The sequence below is a fragment of the Gossypium arboreum genome, chromosome 12, assembly GCF_025698485.1.
Source record: "Gossypium arboreum isolate Shixiya-1 chromosome 12, ASM2569848v2, whole genome shotgun sequence".
NCBI classification, from domain to species: Eukaryota; Viridiplantae; Streptophyta; class Magnoliopsida; order Malvales; family Malvaceae; genus Gossypium; species Gossypium arboreum.
In genome coordinates, this window is record NC_069081.1 from 31,546,244 (window position 1) to 31,555,996 (window position 9,753).

Sequence of the window (9,753 nt, forward strand, 5' to 3'; positions counted from 1 at the left end):
GTTTTGGGCCTTGAGCATGGGAGCGGTTGAAGGTAGCTTATAATTTTCTGTTGTGCGTGAAAATTTCATTAATGAAGGCTTGTTTTGGTGGTTAAATGTGCCGAGAAATGTTGGAGAAGTCCTGGGTTCAAACCTGGACTCTAGCAAAAATTTTGGTTTAAGGTGAATCAAACCCTGGGTGTAGTAGGTAGGCCTTAAGAATATTGTTGGAGAAATTGTGACACAAAAAGCCTTGTGGCTTAGTGGCAAGTAGCGTGTGGAGCATTTAAAGGGAGGCATGGGTTCGAATCCCATGGCAAGCAAGGAGCATTTATTTTGCTAACAGGGGGCGGCAAGAGTTGGTGTTGAATTTAAACTCTGATGATGGAGGGATCCCACATCGGGAAGCTAACATAAGAGTGGATGAGAAGCTGGCTTTAAATAGAGAGAACCATGAGGAGAGTAAAGGTACCCTTCTTGGCTGATCCCTTTCGCTTTGTGGCGTGCTCAGTTGGGTTGGGCGCCGGCTAAGAGTGCTTGGAGCGTGGATTAACTCCAGTCTTCAATCAGGTGTGTATTTATCACTACTTTTGTTGTTGGATGGCTACTTCGGGCCGAAAGGGGCCATGTGGGCCCAATGGGCCTACGGGCCCAATTGGATAAGTTGTTTGATTGTGTAGTAAATATTGGACTAGGCTAGGTGAATCGCATATCTGTGGCTAGGTTTGGGCTAAAGGGCCACACGAGCGTGTGGGCCCATTTGGTGAGAATAGGCTTTAGGCCCATTCGTATTGTTATCCATGTTTAGAATACTTTAATTTACCAATTCTTGAAATACCTCGACTTGTAAAATTACCAAAGTACTCCCGATTTACAGAATCACCGTTTTACCCTCGATTCTGTAATTACCATTTTTACCCTCGATTTTTAAAATTACCATTTTACCCTCGATTTCTGAATTACCGCTTTTACCCTCGGTTTGTAATTACCATTTTACCCTCGATTTACAGAGTTACCGTTTTACCCTCAGTTTATGTAATTCTTGTTTTACCCTCGATTTATAGAATTACCGTTTTACCTCGATTTGCAAAATTACCGTTTTACCCTCAATTTATAGAATTACCGTTTTACCTCGGTTCTGTAATTACTATTTTACCCTCGATTTATAGAATTACCGCTTTACCCTCGGTTTACGTAATTATCGTTTTACCCTCGGTTCTGTAATTACTATTTTACCCTCGATTTACAGAATTACTGTTTTACCCTCGATTTACAAAATTACCGTTTTACCCTAGATTTACAGAATTACCGTTTTACCCTCGATTTATAGAATTACTGGTTTACCCTCGGTTTACAAAATTATCGTTTTACCCTTGATTTACAGAATTACTATTTTACCTTCAATTGTGAAATTACTGAAATACCCCTATAGGGTAGAATTACCGAAATACCCCTATAGGGTAGAATTACTAAAATACCCTTATAGGGTAGAATTACCGAAATATCCCTGTAGGGTAAAATTACCAAAATACCCCTGTAGGGTAAAATTACTGAAATACCCATATAGGGTAAAATTACCAAAATACCCCTGTAGGGTAGAATTATCGCAATACCCCTGTAGGGTAGAATTACCGAAATACCCCTATAGGGTAGAATTACCTAGATACCTTGTGGGGTAAAATTACCATTTTGCCCCTAAGGTGTTAAATGACTGTTTTGCCCTTGTGGCCAAGTGACTAACTTGGACTGTGTGGTTGACGAATTTGATTGTGAATATATGTTGGTATATGAATGACTTGACTGTGATTGTTTGATTCAAATATGGGCATGACATTCTGCATACATGACATGTTGCATGGGTTGGGATTTTGTACGGAGGAAGATCTGATCTGTTAGGATCGCATGGTTGCTTGACGACTGTGGATCCACCGAAGGCTTAAGAGCCGTATATTCATACTGATTTGATAAGGTCCCACGGGTCGCCCAAGACGACTGTGGACCGATTAATGGCTGACTGTCGATCATATTTATCTGAGGTTGTGTGCCGACTATATTACCGTCGCTGATGGCTATGTGCCTAACATGATACAGCTACCGATGGCTTAAAGCCTTCTGATTATGGGTTTGTGTCAATGCATATGGCTCTGTACCAACCTGATTATGGCTGTGTGCCAAACGTATTTGCCTAAGGCTATGTGCCAATATATGGTTATTGACGACTCTGTGTCGATCACATTTACCTAGGGCTGTGTGCCAGTTATGTTACTCTAGTTGATGGCTATGTGCCTAACATAATGCAGTTATCGATGGCTTTGTGCCACGATTACATTAAGTGGCTTTGCCACATTATCTATTCTCGTGGCTATGCCACAAATATCTGATCGGTGGCTCGCCACAATATTCATGTTGGTGACTCTGTCACAATATCTGATAACTGAGCAACAATGCTGCAACTGTGGAGTGTAGGGCGGGGTGGGTTGAGCTATTCCCCACATGGAGTGTAGGGCTGGTACGGGTGGAGTGTAGCGGTTGGTTATAGGTCGGATTGGGTTGGGATTGCATTCACATTCGATTTTGATTCATTATGTGATCCGATTCTAATCTGATTCTCACCGATTCGATTCGATTCGATTTTAGTTCGATAATGTTTCTTATTACGTAATGGGTTAAAGCCCATCCAGTCTTGTCTGTTATAGTGGGCTAAGCCCAATTGATACTGAAACCGTAAGTAGGGCTGAGGCCAAACTTTTAATTCTTTTATATGACTGACTGTTCCTTTTACATAGTAGGGATTCCACACTGAGTTTTCGTAAACTCACCCCGTTTATTAACCTTTCAGGTAATTTCTAGCCTTAGACGGATCGGAGCTGCGAGGGGCTCGGAGGAAGTCACACACACTGTTTATTTTATAGTTTTGATTATTACTTTTAAATGTTTTATGTGGGTTGTAGTAAAGCCGTTGTAATTTTCTGGATTTCAAATTTGAAATTTTACTTATTGTTCTTATAGTTGCTAGTATTAGAACACGGTTTTCCAAAGCAACTACTGTTGTTCAAAACATCACGTATCCGCAATTGTTTTTAAATCAAGCTTCCGCAACTGCCAAGATTTTTACAAAGTTGTTACGAATGTTATTCAGCTGACGTTTCTAACAAGGTTTAAAAAGGGTATAAGTTTTTAATTATTAAGAAGGGTTTTTAATGGCAACATGGTTTTTGAAAAACACTTTAATGTGACATGCCAGATGTGACAGCCCAAAATTGACCCTAGTCGGAAAGTGGTTTCGGGACCACAAAACCGAGTCATAAAAATAATTAATTGTTATATTCTATGCTTATTGTGTGTGTACATGCACATGTGGAAGTTTCATTCTCTAATTTTACCAATTGTATGAGAAATTATTAAATAGGGATCAATGTGAGACATGGTGAAATATGATAGGCTAATTTTAAATGGCTTATTAGTGCATGTTAACACAAAGGTGGACTTGCATGTCAAATTGCCCAATTTATTAATGGTGGCGGCCAAGATGGGATATTGATGGGCAATATATATGTTTAATTAGATTTTAATAATAAGGAATGGGTCATTGGAGATAAAATAATGTTAGTAAAAGAAGAAAAGAAAAGAAAAAAAAAAGAATGCTCATCTTTTCTCCATTGCCGTGACTTGAAGGAGGAGGAAGAATGGAATTCTTTGGTTCATGATTTGGCTTGGATGATACTTAGGAAGAGGTAAGCACTTTGAAATCCTTGGAAATTTAGGTATAAATGAGGTGATTAGTTCAAGTTCTACTCATTTCATGGATTAAATTTTGTTGTTTGGAGGTTTGATATTCGCCAAGTAGTTGAAGCTCTTGGTGCATATGTTTTTTTTCTTTTGAAGGTTGAAATTGGTTTGTTCATAAGGGGGTGCGAATGTGGCCATCGAAGGGTCTTAATGAACAATATATGTAGCTTGGGTTTATAACATTCGGTTAAGGAATGTTGTGTGCTAGCAAGTTTGGTTTAATACTAGATGTAAACCACTTTGTATTTGATGAATTGAAGAAAATAGTGAAGGGCAAATTAAAAAGATGTTGAATGAATTTTTGGCTTAGTTGAGCTTAAGCATTCGGTCAATTATGGGCATTGTTGTAACCTAATTGTAATTTGCAACTCTTAATTTTGAGATGTGAAGCTATGCTAGAAGAGAAAAGAAAATTCGGCCAAGTGTTCATGGGAGGAAACTATGTGCTTGAAAGAATAAAAGTGACACTATAATTGATAGTATAGGTATTCGCCATTCAATCAAGTGTATAGGTGATGTTAGATCAAATTTAGCACATTCGGCTATATAAGTATACCCATTTATGATATTGCCTTCGATTGTATAAAATTGACTAAAATGGGTAATTAGTAAGGGTGGTTACCTAATATACGAATATGTATATGTGTATGTATGATTGGATTATTGATAGTATGGTAATTGCATAAGGCTATTAGCCGAATAGCTAAGAACGTAAGGTAGTAAGATAAAAATTTTACCATGTCGTTCCGTATGTCATAAGATCATTAAAATGTGGATACCAATATATGTACCAAAGCGGTTGAATGAGTTAATTTATTTGTTTAAGCTCAAGATCCTAAAGGAGAGGCGTCCAACAAGGGAAATCAAGATCATCGAGTAGCCGACTTGGAATTATTTACCCAAAGACAAGGTAAGTCATTAGCACATATGTTTGATATTGCTTAAATGATTGGAAAATCTATGCAATTGTGTTTAATGGAATGCTATATATATGTATAAATGAAATTGTATGTGTATGGAATGAGGATAATTGTTGAATGTAAAAGAAATAGTGGAATGTGTAGAAAGTTTGCTTTCGGCACTATGTGTGCGGGCAATACGTGTGTATGGTGACGAGATTGGCACTAAGTGTGCGTGCTGGAAATATATGGCACTAAGTGTGCGTGTTGGAAATATATGGCACTAAGTGTGCGTGCTGGAAATATTTGGCACTAAGTGTGCAAGCTGGAAAAATACTAAGACTGGGTGTGCGAAGTTCGGAGGGTATGGCAATTGTGTGTGCGAGCTTAAATTACGTGGCACTAAGTGTGCGAAATCGAGTGGTAAGCACTGTGTGTGCGTACTCTATATATATGGAGGTGTGTCTCCATTGAATTGAGTATGGACAGCGGATCGGGTAAGTACTCGAGCTCATGACGAATAGAGAATTCGTTCATGCTTGGGGATTGAAATTGGTAAGCCTTAAATCTATGTGATGATTGAAATGTGTATGGTTGTGCTAAAAAATGAGTTAATGTGTAAAAATGCTTCGATTATCTTGTTGTGTAGAATATGAAATGTGGATGTATGAATTGGTACGAGATTGGACCGAAAGGTTCGAGGTATTATGGTATAGATTCGATATGGACGAGTACCTAGCCTCATTTGTTGTACATGTAGTAGTAACTTTATCAGTGGATTGATTAATGCTTATGACTTACTGAGTTGTAAACTCACTCGGTGTTTTTCTTGTCACCCATTATAGGTCTCTCGGACTCGTATTGTTTGCGTGATCGGGACCGTCGCTGAAGTCATCACAACGGCTGAAATCTTGTGGTATTGTTTTTGTTGTTGTAGAACATTTGGCATGTATAGGCTATTATATTTTGTCGGATTGTGGGTTGTAAACTTTAAGCCATGCGAAAATGGCCTATGTGGTCGTCGAGTGGGATGCTAGAGCCTATAGCCACGAGTCTTAGAAACTCTAATTTTGATAAGGTGGCCATAATTTGTGTCATGTATGATGGATGATTAAGGCCAAGGGAAAATTCATGAAATTGGCATAGTCTACTGCAGTAACTGTTGCAGACAGCAGCAGTGAGATGAGATTGAAAAATCACTAAAAATAGTAGAAGTAGAATTAAATAGTGAGTAAATTATGGAACTGAACCTTGATGAATCTATTTTTATAGGGACCAAACGAAACGACCATATGAGCAGTATACTGAGAAATATTAAAGTTCTCGTGAGACAGGGCCAGAACGGTTTCTGGGTCCCCTGTCGCGACTTTGAAAATTTACCATAAATTATCCAGAAAGAATTAGGAGTCATGCCTTGTATGTACAGATTCCATTTTGAGTCTAGTTTCATTAGAAACAAACGGCACCAGTATTAAATCCCTGTACAGAGAGATATCCAAGTTGTAATGTGCGAAGGTCAGAGCAGTCGATCCCTGTAACATGGGTGACTTTAACTAATAAACTGTACCAATTGGCCCAACCAAAAATTCTAAAAATAAATCCATAGATGTGTATATGAGTCTAAATTCAGGGAAAATTTACGAAACCAGTTTCCGAGTTTTGAAACTCGAGATATGATTTTTAAGGCGACGGTGATGCAGTTTTCCAGCCTGACTGGAAATGTCAAATTGGTTGGTATCTTGAGAGGATTTGGCGTTAACCCTCGTGTCCGACACGGCGTCGGTCACGAAGTTAGGGTGTTACAATTTTATTGGTACAGAGCTATGGTTTAGTCGGTTCTAGGACTACCATAGCGTGTGAGTCTAGCTATACATGCCAAATTGTTAGCACTTAATAATGTGATGACTTCGACGGTTGAAATTTTTGTTTTGATTAGCAATGGAACCCGGGTAGAGACCCTTGGCGGATGACGTTGAAAGTGTAGCGGCTGCTCTGCGCAAGGGACACCGCCTGCTGAGCCTCGATCATCCGCGAATAATCAAAATGAAGGGCGAAACAAGCCTTCTTCACCATGATGAATGAGTGGGTCGCATAATATGCCCGAACCAACCCGGCTGTCCAACCATTCCCGAATTTAAATACTCCACCCCAAGAGCCCGCAATGCCTCCATTCATCGATCCTGTGAGGTGAGTAAACCACCGTGGACTTGATTAGGAAGCGTGGGGCCGAGGAGTTCAAGGCCATAGTTACGGATGATGCCGAAAAGGCCGAAGTTCGCTCGATAACACCATTAGAGTGTTAGATGAACTGTCATGCACACCCGATGAATGTCTTAAGTGTGCTATATCCTTGTTGCGAGACTCAGCTTACTATTGGTGGAGGACTTTAATTTCCATAGTCCCAAATGAACGAGTTACTTGGGATTTCTTCCAATCCGAATTTCGAAAGAAATACATTAGTCAACGGTTCATCGATCAGAAGCGTAAGGAATTCTTGGAACTCAAGCAAGGCCGGATGACCGTATCTGAATACGAACATGAGTTCGTAAGACTTAGTCGGTATGCTCGGAGTGTGTGGCTGATGAGGTTGCGATGTGCAAAAGATTTGAAGAAGGATTGAATGAAGAGTTAAAGTTACTAGTGGGAATTTTGGAGATAAAGGAGTTCGTGACACTAGTCGAACGAGCCTGCAAGGCGGAAGAACTTGGGAAGGAGAAGAAGAAGGCTGAAATTGAAGCAAGAGATTACCGTAAAAGATCGACGAGTAAAGCTCCGTTCTCGGCTGTAAAGAGGTTCGTGGAGGACACCAAGAAGTCGAGGACGATCGCAGAATTTCCATTAGAGCCCAACCATTGACGGACTCCCGAGCTACTTCAGTAGCTAGTGTGGGCAATAATCGTCAAGAGAGACCTGAATGCCCCCAATGTGGAAGACGACACCTAGGTGAATGTTGGGGTAAGTCTGTTAATAGGGCCTGTTATGGATGCGGCTCGAAGGACCACCTCATTAGAGATTGCACGGAGCTAAAGGAGAGGAATAAGACGCAAGGTGCAAGACCTAGTGGAACGACGGCTGGAGGTAGGCCCCCGAGAATCTCTGGAGGTAGGAGTGGTAATTAGAGAGGAGCCTCTAATACGGCTGTCCGATCCGAGACCCGTGCTCCTGCTAGAGCATATGCCATCCGCTCACGAGAGGAGGCATCCTCCCCTGACGTCATCACTGGTACTTTTACTCTCTTTGATACTAGTGTGATTGCATTGATTGACCCCGGCTCTACTCATTCATATGTATGTGAAACCTTAGCATCCAGTAAGACTCTACCTGTTGAGTCTACTGAATTCGTAATTCGAGTGTCAAACCCTTTGGGTCAATACGTACTAGTTGATAAAGTGTGCAAGAGATGCCCCCTAATAATTCGAGAATCCTGTTTTCCGGCCGATCTGATGCTTCTACCATTTGATGAATTCGATGTAATTCTTGGTATGGATTGGCTGACCGTACATGATGCAGTGGTGGACTGCAAAAGGAAAACCATTGATTTGAGGAGTGCAAATAACGAGGTAGTCCGAGTCGAGTCTACTGGTTTAAAAGGAGTGCCAGCGATAATATCTTCTATGACCGCCGAGATATGTGAAAAAGGGGTGTGAAACATACCTTGCGTATGTGTTTGGAAGTAAAGAGACGGAAAGGAAACTCGAATCGGTACCAGTGGTTTGTGAGTATTCAGATGTTTTTCCTGAGGAGTTACCGGGATTGCCACCGGTTCGAGAAGTGGAATTCGGCATCGAAGTTGTACCGGGTACTACGCCGATTTCAATAGCCCCGTATTGTATGGCATTAACGGAATTAAAGGAATTGAAGGTTCAATTGCAAGAATTGACGGATAGAGGTTTCGCTCAATCGAGTTTTTCTCCATGGGCGCACTGTATTGTTTGTGAAGAAGAAGGACGGAACCATGAGGTTGTGCATCGACTATCGTCAACTCAATAAAGTGACGATAAAGAATAAATATCCATTGCCACGAATTGACGATTTGTTTGATCAATTAAAGGGAGCCTCGGTGTTTTCAAAGATAGATTTGAGGTCGGGTACTATCGGTTGAGGGTCCGAGAATCGGACATACCCAAAACCGCTTTTAGAACGAGGTACGGTCACTACTTAATTCTTGGTAATGCCGTTTGGGCTCACTAATGCCCTGCGGTGTTTATGGATTTAATGAATAGAATTTTCAGGCCATACTTGGATCGGTTCGTAATTGTATTTATCGATGACATTTTGGTCTATTCGAGAGATGAAACCGAACATCTTTGAACACCTAAGGCTAGTGTTGCAAATCTTACGAGATAAGCGATTATACACAAAGTTCAAGAATGTGAATTTTGGTTGAAAGAGGTTAGCTTTTGGGGCACGTGGTGTCCGTGACGGTGTCGTGGTGGACCCGAACAAAATTTGACCATAGTCAATTGAAACCTCCAAGGAATGTTACCAAAGTTAGGAGCTTTTTGGGGCTTGCGGTTACTACCGAAGGTTTGTAAAAGGATTCTCGATGATGGCCACACCCATGACAAAACCGCTTCGTAAAGATGTCAAATTTGAATGGACGGAAAAGTGTCAAAAAGTTTCACCAATTGAAAACCCATTTGACGAAAGCTCCGGTTCTAGTACAACCGAATCGGCAAAGAGTTTGTCATCTATAGTGATGCCTCCCTACTTGGGTTAGGTTGTGTATTGATGCAAGAAGGTCGAGTTGTGGCCTATGCGCCGAGACAATTAAAGCCACATGAGAAAAATTATCCAACCCATGATCTCGAATTGGTCGCCATCGTGTTCGCTTTGAAGATATGGCGACATTACTTATTTGGTGAGAAGTGCCATGTGTATTCGGATCACAAAAGTCTCAAATATTTGATGACTCGAGAGACTTAAATCATGACAAAGACGATGGCTCGAGTTGTTGAAAGATTATGAACTCGTCATTGATTATCACCCGAAAGGCTAATGTGGTTGCGGATGCCTTAAGTCGAAATCACCGCTTGTTTTACTGAGCGATGAATGTACACTTGTCTATTCTACCCGACAATGTGTT

The 9,753-nt window shown here is 40.7% G+C and overlaps 1 long non-coding RNA gene across 1 annotated transcript; it reads left to right on the top strand.

The window, feature by feature from the left end:
• The first annotated feature begins 295 nt into the window (after nt 1–295).
• LOC128285186 (uncharacterized) lies at nt 296–3,021 on the top strand. The gene is made up of 2 exons (XR_008275626.1): nt 296–549; nt 2,819–3,021. It is a non-coding gene; the product is annotated as an uncharacterized LOC128285186 (long non-coding RNA).
• Nucleotides 3,022–9,753: the final 6,732 nt, after the last annotated feature.